Raw genomic sequence first — 23,397 nt, 5'->3', positions numbered from 1 at the left:
AAGTCAAATGAGCAGCATCTGAAAGATCAATATTTGGCACTGAGGGGGGATTGGAGGAAATTTCAGTTGCTATGTGGTTGAGGGAAGGTGTGTGGGTTGTGTGTTTTTTTTTTTTTTTTTTTTTTTTTTTTCTCTGGGGCCCTCAAATCACTGGGACCCAGGGACAGCAACACCCCCCCCCCCCCCCCAACTACACCCTGTTGTAGCGTTGTTGGGATACACTGCAAAGCTCCTGGGGCCCTCAGACCTCCTCAGACAGTCTGATTTACCCCATTTCTATGCGCAGAGGCGGACTGACCATTCGGGCACTGCCCGAGGGCCCCGGGCGGCCCCATCAGAGTTGCCAGCTTCAGTAAAACCAGGGACAATATGTAAACTTTTTTTTTTTTTTTTTTTTTTTTTACGTCCGACTCTGAAATGTCCTTTACTGACATCCTTTTGGTCTAAAAAAAAAAAAAAAAAAAATCCAGAGATTATAGCTGCCCCACCTCTCAGTACTTTCTCAGCCAATAGAAACATGTCTGTGTATACTGTGCGATTTGTATACTGTGTAGCCCCATAATCTTTGATTGCCTGGGGGCCCTATAATCTCCTATTGCCCAGGGGGCCCCATGAGTTGTCAGTCCGCCCCTGGCTATGCCGTATGATGTGGCGTTGTTGGGCTTCACTGCGGCTGTTCCACATTCTGGTATATTTCGGTAACTTCCTCCACTATAGGTTGCTACACAGCAAATATCTCTCCATCACCACAAGCTTCCTGCATGGGGCTCGGCGTGTTACAACAGCGACATGCAGAGATGGTGAGATCGGTGTGAGCGCTCTGGGCACAGTGATGTACAATGAACCTTCTACAAGTCGCCTTTATACCAAATTGTCCGATTAATGCCCCTCCTATGCAGTAGACATTGCTTCTTTGGAATTCCATGGTGGCATATTGTGTGTTCCATGGTTCCTGGCAGGGGCGTAACTATAGGGGGTGCAGCAGTCGCGACTGCAACTGGGCCCTGTGATGCAGGGGGCCCATGCAGCCCCCTCTACATATGGTTGGCAGCAGCATAGGCAGCTAGGGGTACCAGTGCACCATGCACACGGGTGGCTGGAGGTGGAGGGTGACTAGCAGAGCTCCATGCTCGACTATCGCACTGGCTGCTCTTTAGTTGTGCATTCCCCGCATGACCTGTGTCCTCGGCCGGCTCCTCAGAGTACCCCTCTCCTGCTCCATGCATTGCTGCTCAGTCTGATGTCTGTTCTCCCCAGCCAGAGGGGAAAAAAAAACTACTGATGCCAGTGGTTGAACTACAGGGCTCACAAAGGTCATACCTGTGACCACGCCCTGGAGTTCCACCGCCGGACTCGGAGGGAAGGGAACGGGCTGGGGTTCAGGGGGGCCCTTCATGGTTTCTTGCATCGGGGCCCTGAAGGTTCTAGTTACGCCACTGGTTCCTGGTAAAGGTTAAGCCAACCTAAGCGCTTGTTGTAAAGCTACGCAGATTGTCTGTCGGGTTAAAAAAAGACCATCTACAACCAATAAAAAATAAAATAGGACACTTCCATATATAATGCCTTGAAAAAGTATTCATACCCATTTTGAAATTTTCCACATGTCATATTACAACTAAAAACTTAAATGTATTTTATGTGATGGACCACATAATTGGGAAGAGGGAAAATGATAAATGTTTTTCAAATATATGTCAAAAGTGTGTGTGTGTGTGTGTGTGTGTGTGTGTGTGTGGGGGGGGGGGGGGCATTTGTATGGCGCCCCCTGGAGTCAATACTTTGTAGAACCCCCCCCCTTTCTCTACAAGTCTTTTTGGGGGTGTCTCTACCAGCTTTGCACATCTAGAGAGGACATTTCTGCCCATTCTTCTTCTTTGTAAAATATCTCAAGCTCTGTCAAATTGGATGGAGAGCGTCTGTGATCAGCAATTTTCAAGTCTTGCCACAGATTCTCAATGGGATTTAGGTCTGGACTGTGACTGGGCCATTCTAACACATGAATATGCTTTGATGTAAACCATTCCATTGTAGCTCTGGCTGGATGTTTTGGGTCGTTGTCCTGCTGGAAGGGGAACCTCCGCCCCGGTCTCAAGTCTTCTGCCGACTCTAACAGGTTTTCTTCTAAGATTGTCCTGTATTTGTCTCCATCCATCTTCCCATCAACTCTGACCAGCTTCCCTGTCCCTGCTGAAGAAAACCATCCCCACCACATGATGCTGCCACCACCATGTCTCACGGTGGGGATGGTGTGTTCAGGATGATGGGCAGTGTTAGTTTCCCCCACACATAGCGTTTTTGTTTTTAGGCCAAAAGGTTCAATTTTGGTCTCATCTGACCAGATCACCTTCTCCCACATGTTTGCTGCCCCCTCCCCCACATGGCTTCTCACAAACTACAAACAGGACTTCTTATGACTTTCTTTCTCCAATGTCTTTCTTCTTGTCACTCTTCCATAAAGGGCAGATTTGTGGAGAGCACGACTAGACAGGGGTACCGCAGACTGCGGTCGCCCACTCGCCTCATGCCATTTGGTCATGCCTGTGTGTCCTCCCCCGGCACTCCTGCCCCGCCAACGATGTCCTCCTATCAGCAGAGGGTGGGAGGACCTGGAGATCTGCACAGAGAGTGGGGGTGTTTTTCCTATTGACTGCCTGCCGATCATATCACTTGGACATACGGCGCGGTGGCAAGGCGGCTCTACTGCGCTGGATCACGTACCTAGTATGCAGGGCCCGGACTTACCATTTGGCTTGACTGGGCTCAAGCCAATGGGCCCCGCCGAGATACATAGCTGAGTGTTCTCGGCTCGACTCGGCTCCGCTCAGGACTGTGAGAGGACCCGGGAGCCGCTGTAACAACCTATTCGGTGATCCATTGCAGTTTGCTACAGAAGTGACGTTCCGTCGCCGCCATCTTGCTACACCCCACGCTCGTCCACAGCAAGAATACACTAAGAAGAGGGAAAGCAGACATCTTGTTATACCCACCGGAGTTTTGCATTTTAGATGTATTTATAACATTAAAGTTAGTATAGTATAATTAGTAGAAATACAGGACTTGCAACTCCGTATGACTACTTGGATGTTGAATTTTAAAAGCAGTAAACCTGTGAGATGAGCAGAGTTGCCGCTGCTTTTAAAATTCAAGATCTAAGTCAGCCGGAGTTGTAAGTCCTGTATTTCACTATATAAACTCACTTTACTGTTTTATAAATATGTGTAAAATGCAAAACTCCGGTGGGTGTAACAAGATGTCCGCTTTCCCCCTTCTTAGTGTATCCTTTACTGTGGGGTGTAGCAAGATGGCAGCGACGGAACGTCACTTCCGTAGCAAACTGCGATGGGTCGCCGAATATGTCGTTACACCGCCGAGAGGACCTGAGAGCCACCGAGATGCACAGGACTCTGTATCTCAGCGGTGCCATTTTTAAACTTCAAGGCTGCAAATGACAAGGCTGCAAATGACACTGACAAGGCTGCATTGATGGGTATTTAAATGTAAGTTGTGTGTTTGTTTTTGTTTTTTGTTTTTTTTCCCTTTAAACTTCCCTCCTAAACTTTGTGTGTGTGTGTTTATACACCGATTTAAATACGGTAATGTACAGAAGGTAGGGCCTGAAAGTGACTCAAGCCCAGGGGCCCCAATCACCATCCTGCCCTGCTAGTATGAGATCCAGCCCTTTCGGGATGGGGCACTTCCGGTGCCCCGCTGTTGCTGTGATTATACACAGCCAGAGCTGATCGCCGGGTACCAGTCTCTCTCTCTCTCGATCTCTCTCGATCTCTCTCGATCGATCTCTCTCGATCGATCTCTCTCGATCGATCTCTCTCGATCGATCTCTCTCGATCGATCTCTCTCGAGCAAATGGAGGAGAGGGAAGGTCAGTGTATGCTATGAAGAGGGTGTAGGAGATGATCACCAGCACCGTGATGGAGAGCACTGTCTTTGGGGGTGCAGATCGAGAGGATGAGGAGGGTGCAGAAGAGTAAGGCTGAGTGAGCCACTCAACCAAATCTGGTGCGTCCTTTGACGTAATCGCACGCACCTTCTGCAATTTGCCACTATGGCTCAAGTCTGTTGCTCCTGCCCTACCCCTACCACCCCTGCCTTTGTCACTCTTTGTAGTTTCGCTGCAGAAGCGCTCAGCAGTCACAATGCTGCACAGTGGAAATGCACTATACTATGTTTTCTATATGTGCAAGTATTTTATACATGTATTAAATACCTATATACTGCACACCAAATAGTACACCTATACCAGTCCTTACAAGGACCTTTGTGGACCTAGTAGCTAGTGATTTGCAGACTGTCCCTCAGTCCCTACACTGATAAAGGACTGATAGGGCAGCAGCCAAGTATAATATTCTTTCTATATTTGGAAGAAAGTATATTATACGTGTACAACCCTATATACTGTACACCTATACCAGTCCTTAAAGGGACCTTTGTGGACCTAATAGTAATAGCTAGTGATTAAACTGACTGTCCCTGCTGCACACAGTGTCCTGTCCCTCCCTGCACTGACAAAAGACAGGCTGCTGCAATCACCAGCACAGCAGTGCACTGAACCCGATATACTGTACTACACCTATACCAGTCCATAAAAGGACTTTTGTGGATCTAATAGCTAGCGATTTGTGTCACTACAGTCTCTCCCTGCTCCACACAGCAACCTCTACCTATAGTGACATAAGAAAGAATGTAAAATGGCCGCCAGATCAGGTCTATTTATAAGGTAGGGGGAATGTCCAATTGTCCATGTGCTGTCATATCTCAATTGGCTGTCCTGTACCCCATGATGGATGTGTCATCATGGGTCAAAGTTCTTTCACACTGTAAACACATATGTCTGCCGGGCAAACAGCGGCAATAGTCCGCCGATCAGGCGAATCGCGAACACGCAAAATTTGCCGCGAAACGACCGCCGGGCGAACAGTTCGGCCATCCCTAGCAGGGACATGGATCAGTGCCTTCCCTTTAGTAAAAGCACCTCCCCCGCAGTACGCAAGCACTCCCTAGGCACACATTTAACCCTTTGATTGCCCCCCCGATGTTAACCCCTTCCTAGCCATTGTCGTTTTGGTGGGGTGTTTGTTTTTGTTTTTATTTATTTATTTTTTAGCACTGATCACTGTATTGGGGTCACTGGTTCCCAAAAATGTCAAGAGTGTCTGACTGTCCGCCACAATATCGCAGTCCCGCTATAAGTCACTGATCGCCGCCATTGGGCTCCTTGCACACTGGACTTAAACGTTTCACTTCTTTTATTTTTTATTTTTTATTTTGTGCCTCTATTAGCACTTCTGTGTGTTCTATTTGTCTTTGCACATTATTGACTACTACAGGTGTTTTCTGTCGGACGTTCAGAGGCAGGAAGAAAAAATAAATCTTCTCTCTCGTTTTCTGGAGAAGTTTAGGAGCTGTAAAAATTTCGGTCTCTCCTAAATGCCTCTTATCTCTTCTGAACGTCAAGTTTCAATGTGGTGTTTTGGGTTGGGTTTGTTTTGGGGGTCACTATACATAATTTCCTGGCTTTTCCAGCGATGTGTAGTGCAAAAAAAAAAAAAAAAAAATGCCTCCAAACGAAATGCTCTTAAACTCTCATAGACTCACCTAAACTTTGTACAATGTGCTTTTCAATTTGCGTCTTTTTATGCCTCGTTTTTTAAAGCTAAAAACTTTGATGTTTTTTTTTTCTGCTCCTAATGTGCATGGAGCCTGACTAGTAAAAAAAAAAAGTTAAATGAATGGCGCTGCATCTCGGCAACGCATTTCACGTGCGTTGCGGCAAAGCGTGTTACTGGAAAGCATTGGTGTGAATGGCGCCTTGGGGTTGCATGCACTTTTTTTTTTTAATTGCCTGCAGCAGTCTCTGCTCCACAGGAGCTTGCAATCTAATGTCTGAGCCGCAGTCGGACACGCGCTTGGGTGGGTTCCATTAATAGAATTTTATATTTACTTCTACTTTTATTTATATTCTTTATTGTCAGAGCCCTAGCCGGTTCCTCTGACCCCCCCCATCTCCTCTATGTAGTCCTTTGAAGGACGTCTGCACCAGTGAAGCGGGGAGTGCAGCAGCAAACTTCCTGTCAATGTGGTTTATGAGAAGTGGGGGGGGGGGGTGGGGGTGGGGGGGGTTGCTTAACCAACTTCCTTCCCTTTTCTTAACTGGCAGTCAGAGCAAACAGATTAAATAAATTTCTATTCCAAAAGACACACCGACAGCAACACGGTAAGAACCTTCACAAATAATACCTTTTTTATTGGGGGGGGTGAGGAGCACCTTGGCTCCAGCTTATACCTAGCAGCTACTACAAGACCCAGCATGCCCTGCCAGTCCTGACCAGCTCTGTAGACCCTCCACCTTAGATTGAGACTGCTTTAGGGGGGTGCCCAGCTTGGGGAACTCCGCCATGTTGGGGGGGGGGAGGGGGGGGAAGCTTGTGGAGGTCCTCTGTGGGGTCAGAAATGGATTGGAGAAGTTGGGAAGGAAAGGTCTCTCCATCCATCGCACAGACACCTGCCCTTTTATGTAAATAGAATTATTATTTTTTTTGTTTTAAACATTCCATAAACTGTTTAAATGTGTTTCTGATTGCAACTCCCCCCCCCCCCCCCTTTTTTTTTTTTTTGTCTGTGTGTTTTATGGGTTTTTAGGTAGTGCTTTTTGCATTTTGTAGATTTGCACTGCAGTCCATTTAACTTGGTTTCCTATGGAACACGTTCTGTAGTGCAAAAATTGCAAAAAAACACTAAAACTGTGATAGGTGTGAATCCTGCATGTCTGAGCATTTGAACAGGTCTTTGACTTGGTTGGACCAGAAGATGTATGGGGGGGAGGGGGGTCAGTCCGCTCAAAACTGTTTTAGGCCTGGTTCACACCTGTGCATTTTTAGTTTTGCAGAAACACCCTACAGTCCATGTAACACGGCTTCCTATGGACGTAGTTCACATCTGTGCATTTTATGGAAAGGGGCCAGGGATTTTATTTTTATTTTTCTGGTTTTGATTCCATAGACTTCAATGGATCAAAAAACATGTATTGAAAAAAACACAAAATCCACTTGGAATATGCAAACTGCCAGTTTCTGGTGTGTGTGCACGTGTGTTGGAGTCTAAAAGTGAGAACTTTCATCCTCCATCTATTCGCAGCAGTCATGGTAAGGGGCCTCAGAAGTACTGAGAACTATAAAAACACCCCCCCCAAAAAAAAAAATATATATATATATATATATATATATATATATATATATATATATATATATATATATATATAGTAATTATTTAAAATGTCTATTACTTAAAATTATTATTATTATTAAAATATCTATTATTAATATATATTTTTAAATAATATATATTTTAAATAATATTTAAAATGTATTATTATTTAAAATATCTATTATTAATATATATTTTAAATAATATATATTTTAAATAATATTTAAAATGTATTATTATTTAAAATATATTATTTAAAAAAAAATATAAATATATATATATATATATATATATATATATATATATATATATATATATATATATATATATATATATATATATATATATATATATAATGCTTTTAAAATATATTTTTTAAATAGGAAAAAAAAACAGTAGTCACTTTTAGCTTCTCATGTTGTAAGTGTGTTGTCATGTTGAGAGAAAAAAAATATAATTATTTTTATTATCATACTTCTCCTTTTGTTAGAAGAGAGAAAAAAAGTTGTTACAAAAAAATGCATAAGGCACTGAGACCTATACACTATTAGTATTATATCAGCAAAAGTACATTGTGAATACTGATATAGAAAACTCAGAAACACGTGGAAGCACTTCACAGGGTGAGTAACAATCAAGCCCATCTAGGGCTCTGGCTGTGTAGGGAAGTAGTGAGAGTACATCATACAAATACCAAGGTCATGAAAGGCAGCAAACTATATACTGTGTATGAGAAAAGGGTCATTGGCCTATAAGGCCACTAGGTACCTCTCTTGTGAGGTATACCTTTTTTTTTTTTTTTTTTTTTTTTTTTTAAATTACTGTAGAAAAAAATGTAATTTAAATTCAATATATTTCGATTTCAGGATTTATTTTTTAATTTGTTTTATTAAACAAAAAATAAAATAAACTAATATATTTATATATTTCAATGCTCACAGCAGATGAGTGTAGACGGACAATGAACTGTGTAGTAAGGGGCATCAATCTAGCACTAGCAGACCTGGCACCTTCCATGGTTCCCCCGAGTTGCCGGTGGTTACACACTGATTTATGCAGTTGGCAATAACTTTTTCTTTTGGGGGAATAAAATGAAAAAAAAAAAAAAAGTGTGAAAAGTTTGGAAGATTCTGCACAATGGCCATGAGAGTGATTCGTATTCATCGCAGGAGAACAGCTTTTGAGATGAGGTTTAGAGAAGCCTTAGATCAAACATCAAGAGCCTCATCAAAAGTCAGGAGTCAATGGCAAATATTCATTCCCTATTGTCACCAAAGTGGGTGGGCTCGGGGCACAGTGCTGTGCCCCAAGCCCACCCCTTTTTTTTTTTTTTAAGCCTATTGGAGCCCCAGGCTCTAATCACATGCTGCATGTAGATTAGGGGGCCGGACCCATGGATAGGAGGGTGGTGCCTCTGTGCCCTTCATTACAAGCCACAACTGGCAGGATCTGTAGGAGGAGTTCTGTCCTCCTCTCTTCTGGCAACTGCTGAGACAAGATGATATAAGGGGGGGGGGGGGGGGGGGGGGGGGGTCTGAAGCTACAGGAGAGGTGTGAGGGCCACATGAAATGTTTGACACGTGATCTATTCCTTTCCTCCCCAGCTTAACTGTCCCTGGCCCCGCCCCTTTTATTTATTGGCTTAGGACAAACAGGTGACTGGGGGAGGATTCTGTGTGTTGGCTCAAACTGCATGTTGTGCAATGGCTGCTTTGCTGCTTAGATTCCAGCAGCAGCCGAATCACCTGGACTGAAGGTCAGAGCCACTAAAAAATTGGGCAAGATGCTATAGTATGGATGGGGGGAGGGCCCACTGCTGGAGGGGTATGCATTGTGTGCGATGGCTAGGTGGGGTCCAGAATTCACAGGAGGAGGATGTCAGATGTCGGGTTTCAGTTCCTGCTGAGGTGTGAAGCTGTGATGAGCGTTTCTTTCACGCTGGGTGACAGATCTGAGTGTCTTGGCTCAGTTTGGCGGCTGATTTGCGGTCTCTGATTGGAGATCTGATGATGCAGATAGCGGGAACGTCTTGTGATGGTGTCAGTTGTGTGAATGGAGGGAGGATGTTCAGGCCACGCTGGGTGACCCTCGGTGTAATCCCCTCCTCCTCATCAGCCTCTAATAGGATCTGCCTTGGCCCAAGAGCTAATTAAAGGGCTCAGCGAATTCCCCGCTCACGAGGCAGCGCCAGTGCGCCCACCACCGCCGTCGCCCGCCATATTTACCAACTGTCACCACTCGGAACTCCCAATCTGCACACGGACTCCGGGTCACGTATGACAGTCGGGCAAATCGAGTTTCCAGAACCGTCCACAATGGTGGTCTATGAATGTTTGCCAGGACAGGTTCTCTCCCCCCCCCCCCCCCCAATAGACAACGGAAATTCTTACAATTAGGACTCATTGGGGTAAAACGAGAGTTAAAAGGAAGTTAAATATATACTATTTTTTTTCACTTCCCAGGTCACTTTTATGCTCATTCCTTTGATACGCAGATAAATGAAACGGATACAAGAGTAACAATGTATCCATCTCCCGTCTGATCAATTGTTTATAAACAATGTTACTTTGTTCTCTATCTTCTGTCTGATGTTTATAGACAATGTTACTTTGTATCTCTCCATCTCCCATCTAATCAGTGTTTATAAATGTTGTGCTTCCGGGTCTTCAGGGAGTTCCATCGGAGATCCGGTGACGTCATGCTTAGCTCCTCCCCCATATGTGGTACCGTAAATCAGAACTTCGACGCCACCGGACTCCGTGCCTCCTTCTGCTAATGAAGGGAAGGGGGGGGGAGGAGTCCGGTGACGTTGAAGTTCTGATTTACGTAACACGTATAGGGGAGGAGCTACGCATGACGTCACCCGCTGCTGCCCTACGTACTAACACGATTGTTGGCTTTTCATGCTGTTTATATCATCTCTATGAGTAGTTTTGTGTTTTGAACACAAAAATGAAATCTTATACTTAAGCGGTGAGCACTTCGATCTTTTCTTTCTACCCATGACCCGGCGTCCTTGCTGAGATCTAAGGGGACGTGAGAGAAGTTTATGGTCCGTGTTAACCCTTTTGATACCCGCTTGCATGACCACCTGTCTGCACAGGGGTCCATGCCATAAGGTGGGAGTGATTAGTTAGACCCGGAGGGGGAGGGATTGTCACCCTACTGTGGAAAGTGTGTCAGAGCTACAGTCTGAATGGAAAACATATTTGTGTGAACTGTTAAGTCAAGTCATGGATTGTGGAAACCAACTAGTGTCGGGTGATTGTATATAGTGTATACCACATTTACCACTGGCTAATGTAGAGTTGCACTGCAAGGGGAATAGCTAAAAGTAGTTGGATCTGTATGTGCATTATAATTGAAATTAGTCGATTAATCTATTTAAAAAAAAAAAAAAATCGATTAATCGAACACACAAATTTTGATCCTGTAACAGCCCTACTATGTATCTCTATCCGCTTGCTGATCTCATAACTTGGTTATATGGTGGCAGAGTGGCTCTCCTATACTAGGCATGTTATTCGGCACGTCTGGGTAGGGGGATGGGCACGTAGCTATGTCGTCATTAGACTATCAGCGGGTGCCAGCCAATGGGTGTTTGTAGGCACTCGCTGTTTGGCGAGGAGAGACACAAAACTGAGCTCTATGTAAACAATGCAGAGCTCTGTCCTGTCGGCGGGGAAGTTGTGCATTTTGTTTCCCTGCAAAGCACATCCCTTGGAGCCCTTTCACACTGAGCCGCAGCGGGCATTAGCGGTAAAGCGTCGCTAGTTTTAGCAGCGTTTTTTGGCCGATAGCGGGGAGCTTTTAACCCCAAGCGGCCAAAGGAAGGGTTAAATGCACCGCTGCTGAAGCGCCTTTCTGGTGCTTCGGCAGCGCTGCCCATTCATTTCAATGGGTGTATATACCGCTCCTCCCCCGCCCCAAAGATACTGCTTGCAGGACTTTTTCTAACATCCTGGAAGCGCACCTCCCTGGTGCGAAAAGCACTCGCTGGAGCTGCAGGGTAGGCATTTCTCAAGCACTTTACAGGTGAGATATATAGAGATATAGATATAGATATAGATATAGATATAGATATATTCCAAAAGGGAAAAAATTTCTCCAGTGTGAAAGCAGTACACATTAGCACTGGCTAGGCACATAGTTAACCCTTTGATCATCCTAGATGTTTAACCCCCTTCCCAGCCAGGGTCCTTCCAGTACAGTGACAGTGCATCATTTTTAGCACTGATCACAATTTGTAGCACTGGTTCCAGAAACTAAGTGTCACTTAGTGTCAAATTGTCCACCGCAATATCGCAGTAGAAGTCGCCGATCACTGTCATTGCTTGTATAACAAAAAACAAAATAAAAATATTATTACTATTATATATCCCATAGTTGGCAGACACTCTAACTTTTGCCAAAACCAATCAATATACCCTTATTGGGAGCCTTTTACATGGTTTTTGGTTAAAAAAAATGTTTTTATTTATAGCACAAAAAATAAGAGGTGATCAAATACCACCAAAAGAAAGCTCTATTTGTGGGGGAAAAGGGACATCAATTTTATTTGATTACAGTGCTGCATGACTGCCACTTGTCCAATTAAAGTAACGCAATGCATTATCGCAAAAAAAAATGGCCTGGTCAGAAAGGGGAGTAAATCTTCCGGAGGTCAAGTAAGTGGTTATCTGCTGTCTGATTGATGTTTTATAAACAATGTTACTTTGTATCTCCCTATCTCCTGTCTGATCAATGTTACTTCTTCATTGAAGATGTACAGTATATAGTTTTTGTGTATGACATCACACATGAGCAGATGAAATCTTCCACCTCGTCTGCTGAGGAGTGACAGGAAGACGCAGAGCTGACTTTTTATACGACTTTCATGTGTCGGTCTGATCCGTGGTCCCCGTATTTCCTTTTAAGGTGTTTTTGCGATCTGTGTCAGTCAGACAGTGGTGAAGGTGTACACGTTACATGGAGGAGGGCGAAGTCTTCCATCAAGTCTGACCTCCTCCTCTATTTATATATATATATATATATATATATATAATATATATATATATATATATATATATATATATATATATATATATATACTACCAAAAGAAGGCTCTATTTTTTTTTTATTTTCTGCTATAAAACATCCAAGGAAAAAAACAAAGAAACGAATTAATATATATATATATATACAATTCGTTTCTTTGTTTTTTTTTTTTTTTTTTGGATGTTTTATAGCAGAAAATAAAAAAAATAGAGCCTTCTTTTGGTAGTATTTATATATATATATATATATATTTATTTTTTATAGATAGATTCTCTGCTGGACGTCTGTTCCAAGCATCAGCATTTTTCTTTCCCTCCTCCCTAGTTGGAGGCAGTGCTGGCTTTATAAGTGGGCAAAAGGTGCAACTGCCCTGGGCCCCCTGGCAGAAGAGCCCCCCCCCCCCCCCCCAACTATAAAAAAAAAAAAAAAAAAAAACATAAAATTGTGTAAGATAATAAATAAAATGATACAAAATGTAAAACACCAAAAATTACTTTTTTATTAAATGTATCTTGGGAAGTAAATAAAAGAAACGTTGGCATCTCGAGTGCACATATTGGGCACAAGGGTACACGGTGCTTGCACTCCTAGTGCCAGTTCACACAGGGGGCAACCTTTCGGGTCACCATACAAGTCGCACTCCATGCACTGCAATGGAACCGTTCTAATAGGAGCGACTCAAGTTGCACAGACTTAAAAAAAAATAAAAAAATAAAGTTCTTGCACTACTTTTGGGCGACTTCAGAGCGGCTTGCATTGACTTCTATACAGAAGTCATTTTGCAAGCCACATTGAAGTCGCGCTGTAGAGGCTGGCTTCAGAGTCGGAGAACTTGGAAGCCACCCCTGTGTGAACCGGTGTGAATATATGATGTATAAATATTTTTTTTATTTATACAACTTATAATAGGACTGTGCAGTGGGAACTAACTGCCGCTGACCTCACCAGTGACACTAATTCAGTGATCAGTGCTAATAATATAAACTTTCACTGTACCAATGACACTGGTTGGGAAGGGGTTAATATCTAGGGGCGATCGAGGGGTAAATGTGTGCCTAACTATGTGTAATGTGTTCTTGGCGATCTTTGTTTATTATCCCTGCTTTTGCAGGGCTAGGAAACGGAGAGCTCATTCCCTCTGTACAGAGCTGTGTTGATTGTTAACACAGAGCTCTGGGCTGTGATTGGACGCAGCTGATCAGCAGGCCCCCCGGCCATAAAAATTAAATCAGCCGGGACTTGCTGACAGACTCCCTCTGAGTACAATCACAGCGGGTCCCAGTGGCTGATTGGCCTCTGGATTGCTTTTTAGAAGCAGCAGAAAGTGTAGTTCCCCAAAGGGGTTGTAAAGCTTCGTGTTTTTTATTTTCAACTCCATTTCATCCTCTGCATTAAGGTGAAAAAACATCTTGCATTCTCCGACCCCCACCCCCCAAGCCCCCGTTTTTACTAACCTGAGCCCTGAATCTTCATGGGCGTGATCCCGCGTTGCTGTCCCCCCTCCTGTGGGCTCTTCATTGGATGAGTGATAGTAGCACAGCCATTGGCTCCCGCAGCTGTCAATCAAATCGATGGCTGCCAACTGTATCACACGGGAGCACGCCCGCAAGCTAACCCCCTTGGGAGAGTGCTTCCCAGAGGGGGGTTAGCTCTTGCGGGGAGGAGCCGAGACAACCGCCGAGGGACCCCCGTAAGACGAGGATCGGGGGCCACTCTGTGCAAAACAAACCGCACAGTGGAGGTAATTATGACATGTATGTTTAAAAAAAAAAAAAAAAAAAAACTGAACCTATACAACCCCTTTAAGTTCCTGCACTTTCTCCTGAGATGTTTTATCTCTCCAGACCTGTCACCATTTGTGTTCCCCATCTGTAGACGTGTTCTATCTTATCAATATCTCTTTGTAAGTGAGATTTCCAAGTAAATGCATATTTTTGGTTGCGCTCCCTTGTGCTTTGATTGTAGAATAGAGGTAAATGCCATACCAACCCCATAATATTTCATTACTGTTCTAGAACAGCCCAGGCCTCTGAGGCGGCTCTCCGGGAGTTTGCAGGGCTTGCAGCAGATAATCGGTCCGTTACCACAAGGCCGGTGGAGCTTCATAATGTAAACACACCCCACTGGGGGCACATTCACAACAGAGCATTGTCCCGCACGTGGCACTCATTGTCCGATGTCCAGGGCTCACCTGTAATAGGATTGCACACAGATTATCCCCAGATAATTGTCACGAGCAGTTAATTACCCCGGACTGAGCCGCTGTGCCTGGCATGACGTTCATGATTACCCAGACAAAGTGCTCCGTACTAGTGATGGCCGAACGGTTCGCCCGGCGGTCGTTTCGCGGCGAATTTCCGACTTTCGCCGTCCGCGGGTTCGAACGCCTTTTTCCGTCGTTCGCCCCGGCGGACTTACGTGTTTAATGTATACAAGAACTTTAACCTTTCGTGACACGTTTATCATGTGTTACAGGACAACCAATTGAGACATGACAGCTCATGGACACTTGGACATTCCCCCTAACCTATAAATACACCCGATCCGGTGGCCATTTTACATTCTTTCTTCTGTCACTGTAGGGAAAGGATCCTGTGTGGAGTAGGGACAGAGAAAACGCTAGCTATTTGGTACACAAAAGTTCTTTTCAGGACTGGTATAGGTGTTAGGTCAGCAGCCTGAGTTTCTTTTGTCAGTTTAGATAAAGGGACAGAGCGCTGTATGCTGCTATTTTAGGGACAGCTCAGCCAGATTAGTCTTTCTTCATCATCATCATCATCATCATCATTAGCTGTTACTATCAGGTCCACAAAAGAGCTGTTCCAGCTAATCGTTCCAGCCTACTCTTTTTTGCCAATTTGTATAGGGACAGGCAGGAAGCAGTGTGTCAGGCAGTGAGGATAATTTTAAAGACTTGCTGTTACTATTAGTTCCACAAAGGTTCTTTTCAGGACTGGTATCAGTGGTACGGTAATAGGCTTGTACACGTATAATATTCTTTCTTCCAAATATAGAAAGAATATTATACTTGACTGCTGCCCTTCTGCTGCAGTCTGCTAATCATTCACAACTCACTTGTTCCACAAAGCTCTTTATCAGGACTGGTAACTTGGTCTGTCTAGGGTGCTACGGTACATAGGCTTGGGTGCGGTACAGTCTGCTGTTCTGTAAGGACCGCTATCGGTCCACAATAGATAGGGTTGCCGTGCACTACTGCTGACCGCTGCCCTATACTGCAGCAGTCCTTCAGCGGTATAGGGACTGACGCACAGTCTGCTAAACACTAATACACAACCTGCTTGGTCCACAAAAGTTCTTATAAGGACTGGTAACTTGGTATAGGGTGCTACGGTACATAGGCCTGAGTGCGTTACAGTCTGCTGTTCTGTAAGGACCGCTATCGGTCCACAATACATAGGGTTGACGTGCACTACTGCTGACCGCTGCCCTATACTGCAGCAGTCCTTCATTGGTATAGGGACTGACGCACAGTCTGCTAAACACTAATACACAACCTGCTTGGTCCACAAAAGTTCTTATAAGGACTGGTAACTTGGTATAGGGTGCTACGGTACATAGGCCTGAGTGCGTTACAGTCTGCTGTTCTGTAAGGACCGCTATCGGTCCACAATACATAGGGTTGACGTGCACTACTGCTGACCGCTGCCCTATACTGCAGCAGTCCTTCAGCGGTATAGGGACTGACGCACAGTCTGCTAAACACTAACACACAACCTGCTTGGTCCACAAAAGTTCTTATAAGGACTGGTAACTTGGTATAGGGTGCTACGGTACATAGGCCTGAGTGCAGTACAGTCTGCTGTTCTGTAAGGACTGCTATCGGTCCACAATACATAGGGTTGCCGTGCACTACTGCTGACCGCTGCCCTATACTGCAGCAGTCCTTCAGCGGTATAGGGACTGACGCACAGTCTGCTAAACACTAATACACAACCTGCTTGGTCCACAAAAGTTCTTATAAGGACTGGTAACTTGGTATAGGGTGCTACGGTACATAGGCCTGAGTGCAGTACAGTCTGCTGTTCTGTAAGGACCGCTATCGGTCCACAATACATAGGGTTGCCGTGCACTACTGCTGACCGCTGCCCTATACTGCAGCAGTCCTTCATTGGTATAGGGACTGACGTACAGTCTGCTAATCACTAACACACAACCTGCTTGGTCCACAAAAGTTCTTATAAGGACTGGTAACTTGGTATAGGGTGCTACGGTACATAGGCCTGAGTGCAGTACAGTCTGCTGTTCTGTAAGGACCGCTATCGGTCCACAATACATAGGGTTGCCGTGCACTACTGCTGACCGCTGCCCTATACTGCAGCAGTCCTTCATTGGTATAGGGACTGACGTACAGTCTGCTAATCACTAACACACAACCTGCTTGGTCCACAAAAGTTCTTATAAGGACTGGTAACTTGGTATAGGGTGCTACGGTACATAGGCCTGAGTGCAGTACAGTCTGCTGTTCTGTAAGGACCGCTATCGGTCCACAATACATAGGGTTGCCGTGCACTACTGCTGACCGCTGCCCTATACTGCAGCAGTCCTTCAGCGGTATAGGGACTGACGCACAGTCTGCTAAACACTAACACACAACCTGCTTGGTCCACAAAAGTTCTTATAAGGACTGGTAACTTGGTATAGGGTGCTACGGTACATAGGCCTGAGTGCAGTACAGTCTGCTGTTCTGTAAGGACCGCTATCGGTCCACAATACATAGGGTTGCCGTGCACTACTGCTGACCGCTGCCCTATACTGCAGCAGTCCTTCATTGGTATAGGGACTGACGTACAGTCTGCTAATCACTAACACACAACCTGCTTGGTCCACAAAAGTTCTTATAAGGACTGGTAACTTGGTATAGGGTGCTACGGTACATAGGCCTGAGTGCAGTACAGTCTGCTGTTCTGTAAGGACCGCTATCGGTCCACAATACATAGGGTTGCCGTGCACTACTGCTGACCGCTGCCCTATACTGCAGCAGTCCTTCAGCGGTATAGGGACTGACGCACAGTCTGCTAAACACTAACACACAACCTGCTTGGTCCACAAAAGTTCTTATAAGGACTGGTAACTTGGTATAGGGTGCTACGGTACATAGGCCTGAGTGCAGTACAGTCTGCTGTTCTGTAAGGACTGCTATCGGTCCACAATACATAGGGTTGCCGTGCACTACTGCTGACCGCTGCCCTATACTGCAGCAGTCCTTCATTGGTATAGGGACTGACGTACAGTCTGCTAATCACTAACACACAACCTGCTTGGTCCACAAAAGTTCTTATAAGGACTGGTAACTTGGTATAGGGTGCTACGGTACATAGGCCTGAGTGCAGTACAGTCTGCTGTTCTGTAAGGACCGCTATCGGTCCACAATACATAGGGTTGCCGTGCACTACTGCTGACCGCTGCCCTATACTGCAGCAGTCCTTCATTGGTATAGGGACTGACGTACAGTCTGCTAATCACTAACACACAACCTGCTTGGTCCACAAAAGTTCTTATAAGGACTGGTAACTTGGTATAGGGTGCTACGGTACATAGGCCTGAGTGCAGTACAGTCTGCTGTTCTGTAAGGACCGCTATCGGTCCACAATACATAGGGTTGACGTGCACTACTGCTGACCGCTGCCCTATACTGCAGCAGTCCTTCATTGGTATAGGGACTGACGTACAGTCTGCTAATCACTAACACACAACCTGCTTGGTCCACAAAAGTTCTTATAAGGACTGGTAACTTGGTATAGGGTGCTACGGTACATAGGCCTGAGTGCAGTACAGTCTGCTGTTCTGTAAGGACCGCTATCGGTCCACAATACATAGGGTTGCCGTGCACTACTGCTGACCGCTGCCCTATACTGCAGCAGTCCTTCATTGGTATAGGGACTGACGTACAGTCTGCTAATCACTAACACACAACCTGCTTGGTCCACAAAAGTTTTTATAAGGACTGGTAACTTGGTATAGGGTGCTACGGTACATAGGCCTGAGTGCAGTACAGTCTGCTGTTCTGTAAGGACCGCTATCGGTCCACAATACATAGGGTTGACGTGCACTACTGCTGACCGCTGCCCTATACTGCAGCAGTCCTTCAGCGGTATAGGGACTAAGAGTTTTGTCACAGGGTGATTTAAAAAATGACAGGCAGAGGAAGAGGCAGGCCCTTCCGCAGGGGTGGTAGGGGTAGGGCAGGAGCAACAGCCTTGAGCCAAAGTGGGAAGTTGCAGAAGGTGCGTTCAATTACTTTAAAGGACGCACCAGACTTGGTTGAGTGGCTCACTCAGCCTTATTCTTCTGCACCCTCCTCATCCTCTCGATCTGCACCCTCTTCTTCACTCTCTGCTATGTGCACCCCCAAAGACACTACCACCAACAACACCACCACCACCACATACCTTCCGCTTGAGTGCAAATGGGGGCCTTCATGCTCCAGTGTTTTAATAGGGACCCCCGTATAAAAAGCATGAGGGTCAAGGACCAGTACTGGGTGGCAACGTACTTAGATCCCCGGTACAAACACAAAATGGCGGAAATGTTACCGCCGTCGCAGAGGGCTGTCAGAATGCAGCACTTCCAGGCCTTGCTTCGAGAAATGCTGCATTCTGCTTTTGCGTGCGCTGGCAGAGGAGCAATTCCCACTCCCAGAGAAGGATTTGCGGGTACCAATCCAACAGCGCCTGCAAGAAGAGGCCGGTTTGAAGATGTGTTGGTGACTTCGGATATGAGGTCATTCTTTCAGCCGACCCATCGACAGGTGTCATCCGGATCCAGCATCAGGGAACGCCTAGACCGTCAGGTGTCCGACTACATTGGGTTAACGGCCGATGTGGACGCTCTGAGGAGTGATGAACCCCTAGACTACTGGGTGGGCAGGCTTGACCTCTGGCCAGAGCTTGCCCAATTTGCAATCGAACTGTTGGCTTGCCCCTCATCCAGTGTCCTGTCCGAAAGGACGTTCAGCGCAGCAGGGGGGATTGTGACCGATAAGCGTACTCGCCTAGCTCACGACAGTGTTAACTACCTCACATTTCTAAAAATGAATGAGGCATGGATCTCGGAGGAATTCAACACATGTGATCAGTAGACCATGTATATGTCTATAAACAATTTTTGGAATCAAGCACACAGACCTTCTTAATTCATTTGGCTCACTTCCCTGACCCAAAAAAGCACACCGTACTATATGCCCCTACCCTCCTCTTTGAAGAGATTGAGCGGTGTCATATTTCTACTGGGGCTGCTTATTATGAGGGGTTCCCACCATCCCTGTGCTGTGCTGACTTCCTCCTGGGTGTTCTTATTATGAGGGGCTCCCACCATCCCTGTGCTGTGCTGACTTCCTCCTGGGGGTTCTTATTATGAGGGGCTCCCACCATCCCTGTGCTGTGCTGACTTCCTCCTGGGGGTTCTTATTATGAGGGGATCACACCATCCCTGTGCTGTGCTGACTTCCTCCTGGGGCTGCTTACGGTGCTGCTGTCAGCGCTGTATGTCACGGAGCTGCTGTCAGCGCTGTATGTCACGGAGCTGCTGTCAGCGCTGTATGTCACGGAGCTGCTGTCAGCGCTGTATGTCACGGAGCTGCTGTCAGCGCTGTATGTCACGGAGCTGCTGTCAGCGCTGTATGTCACGGAGCTGCTGTCAGCGCTGTATGTCACGGAGCTGCTGTCAGCGCTGTATGTCACGGTGCTGCTGTCAGCGCTGTATGTCACGGAGCTGCTGTCAGCGCTGTATGTCACGGAGCTGCTGTCAGTGCTGTATGTCACGGAGCTGCTGTCAGCGCTGTATGTCACGGAGCTGCTGTCAGCGCTGTATGTCACGGAGCTGCTGTCAGTGCTGTATGTCACGGAGCTGCTGTCAGCGCTGTATGTCACGGAGCTGCTGTCAGCGCTGTATGTCACGGAGCTGCTGTCAGCGCTGTATGTCACGGTGCTGCTGTCAGCGCTGTATGTCACGGAGCTGCTGTCAGCGCTGTATGTCACGGAGCTGCTGTCAGTGCTGTATGTCACGGAGCTGCTGTCAGCGCTGTATGTCACGGAGCTGCTGTCAGCGCTGTATGTCACGGTGCTGCTGTCAGCGCTGTATGTCACGGTGCTGCTGTCAGCGCTGTATGTCACGGAGCTGCTGTCAGCGCTGTATGTCACGGAGCTGCTGTCAGCGCTGTATGTCACGGAGCTGCTGTCAGCGCTGTATGTCACGGAGCTGCTGTCAGCGCTGTATGTCACGGAGCTGCTGTCAGCGCTGTATGTCACGGTGCTGATGTCAGTGCTCTGTATTACGGTGCTGCTGTCAGTGCTCTGTATCTCCTGCACCCTCTTGTTTGCCTACCCTGGTCCCTGACCTTCCCTCTCCTCCATTGCCTTCATTAGCTCCATAGTCCTGAATTGTCAGAACAATTTCCCAAATAAAAAAAAAATGCTTGTAGTTATCGATCCCAAATTCACCTCATACATGTATTATGCTATTGTCCAGGTGGTGGGACTACGTGCTACCCCCTAATAATTACCCCGTGGCCGCAAATTCGACCTAAAGGTTTGCGAAATTCGCCTCCCATTGAAGTCAATGGAGCCCGCGGCGAACGGTCGTTTTCGCGAACGTTTGTGTCCGTTCGCGTTTCGCGTTCGCGAAACGTCCCGTCGGAAGTTCGTCCATCACTACTCCGTACATTGCATGCCTCAACTTGTGTTTGGTAAACCTTTGTCTACTCTAGACAGATGGATAAAGAGAACCTGTCTTAGATGTGTGACATCCATGAAATGTCCAGAGCTCCTCAGTCCACCCAATAGTCTTCATGGATGTCACCCGTCTAAGACAGGTTCTCTTGATCAGCCCTGTCCTCAGGGCCCAAAAACAGGCCAGGTTTTATGTATTACCTTTGGGGGGAGATGCAGACTAGAATACGGTAATCACTGAGCAGCAAATTATATCACCTGTGATCAGGGCTGAACTGGGACAAAAATGTGGCCCTGGACTTGATCTAGACCAGCCCAGGGCACAACACATCAGGGTGCAGAGCCCAGCACATCAGGGCAGGGTGCAGAGCCCAGCACAACGCAGAAGGCACATAGCACATTAGGGATCAGAGCACATAGCGCATCAGGGCACGGGTACATGGCACAACGGGGCACATTATGGGGCACATCACCAGGGCACATGGCACATTATGGGATTGTTTACTAGCCTGGCCAGCATGCAGGAAGCTTCTGTCTGTAGTAAGTTCTCTCTCATGCCACGCAGTGCTGCTCGCTCCCTGGCAGCCCCTCCTCTCTTCTCGTCTATCCCCATTGGCTTGTGACCAGAGGCGTAACTAGAAACCTCAGGGCCCCGGTGCAAGAAATCAGGAAGGGCCCCCCCCCCCCCCGAAAAGCATGATTTTGATACTATATTTTTTTTCCACTGTACAACAAAGTAAAACATTTCTGTGCAGCCTGTGTCCTGAGTGAAACCTGTGTCACCAGTGTAGTGGTGGTACTGGAGGGGGGTGGCGGTGGTACTGGAGGGGGGATGGTGGTACTGGAGGTGGGTGGTGGCGGTGGTACTAGAGAGGGGTGGCGGTGGTACTGGGGTTGGGTGGTGGTGGCGGTGGTACTGGAGGTGGGTGGTGGTGGCGGTGGTACTGGAGGTGGGTGGTGGTGGTACTGGAGGAGGGTGGCGATGGTACTGGAGAGGGGTGGCGGTGGTACTGGGGGGGGGGGGTGGTGGTCCTGGAGGTGGGTGGCGGTGGTACTGAAGGTGGGTGGCACGGTGGTGGTACTGGAGGAGGGGTGGCGGTGGTACTGGACATCAGGATCCCCAGATACCCCCCCCCCCCTTACTTTAGGGTCCCTAGACAGTCGCCCCCCCCCCCCCTTAAAGAGGTTTCTCTGTACCTTGCTGGACTCCGCTGTGCACCTTGGGCCCCCAGCAGATCTCTGTACCCCCCCCCGCACCTGGGGGGAGGCAGCGATCAGCAGCTCTATGATGTTGATGGGCGGCGGGATCTTCCTGAGTCTATACACAGGGGTCAGCACGGCTGTGAGTGGAGAGCGTGTCTCATGTAACAGCAGCACAGAGACACCGGGAGTGAAGTTTAATTTTCCCTCGTCCTCTCTCGCACGGGACACAAAACACACAGCTGATCTGCTCCCACTTCGGCCCCCCCTCCCCTCCTCTCCTCTCCTGTGTTCTCTGCGGGAAATGTGAGCTTCTTAGCTTCACACCTGAATGCCGTGGAGAACACAGGAGAGGAGGGGAGGGGAGGGGGGCCGAAGGGGGAGCAGATCAGCTGTGTGTTTTGTGTCCCGTGCGAGAGAGGACGAGGGAAAATTAAACTTCACTCCCGGTGTCTCTGTGCTGCTGTTACATGAGACACGCTCTCCACTCACAGCCCTGTGGATAGCAACCACGCCGGGTCCCCCCCACAGTGATGGAATTCCAGGGCCCAGTCGCAACTGCGACTGTTGCAACCCTGATAATTCCGCCAGTGCTTGTGACATCACCTGGGATAGAAGAGAGGAGGGGCCACCGGGGAGCGAGCAGCGCTGCGTGACATGAGAGAGAACTTGGCCAGTCCATCCCCGCCTGTGATGTATTTCAGTTATCTTGCAAACCTGGCATGTTAGTAGGCCCTGAGGAAAGGGTTGATGACCACTGGTCTACTAGAGAAGAGAACCTGTCTTGGATGTGCGACAGCCATGAGGACTATTGGGTGGACTGGGCAGCTCTGGACATTTCATGGATGTCACACATCTAAGACGGGTTCTCTTTATCTACTAAAGAGAAGCTGTCTTGGATGTGTGACATCCATGAAATGTCCAGCGCTCCCCAGTCCACCCAATAGTCCTCATGGTCAGGGCAGGTGCAAGGATTTTTGACACCCTAAGCGAAACCAAAGTCCGACGGATTCAAACGTGATGACGTACGACCGGACTAGAATAAGGAAGTTTATAGCGCGTAGCCAATAGCCGCCCTAGCGTCGGTTTTTGTCCATCGGACTAGCATACACACGAACGTTTTTTTCGGTCCGGTGGAAAAATTTTAAAACATGTTCTATTTCTAAAGTCCACTGGATTTTTGGCAAGCAAAGGTCCGATGGAGCCCCACACACGATCGAATTGTCCAACGGACTCGTTCCATCGGACCTT

The 23,397-nt window shown here is 47.0% G+C and overlaps 1 protein-coding gene across 1 annotated transcript in view; it reads left to right on the top strand.

Moving 5' to 3' along the window:
* The first annotated feature begins 6,123 nt into the window (after positions 1–6,123).
* Positions 6,124–23,397, top strand: part of ARHGDIB (Rho GDP dissociation inhibitor beta) — a 39,792-nt gene continuing 22,518 nt past the window's right edge. Inside the window, exon 1 of the mRNA XM_077467455.1 lies at positions 6,124–6,232. The gene's annotated coding sequence lies outside the window, so the exon portion shown is untranslated. The remainder of the gene's footprint in view (positions 6,233–23,397) is intronic.

Source organism: Lithobates pipiens, unplaced genomic scaffold (genome assembly GCF_037356315.1).
Source record: "Lithobates pipiens isolate NorthernLeopardFrog02 unplaced genomic scaffold, aLitPip1_a1.2 Scaffold_56, whole genome shotgun sequence".
NCBI classification, from domain to species: Eukaryota; Metazoa; Chordata; class Amphibia; order Anura; family Ranidae; genus Lithobates; species Lithobates pipiens.
Note: the sequence above shows the minus strand (reverse complement) of the source record. Positions and strands in the feature narration are given on the sequence as shown.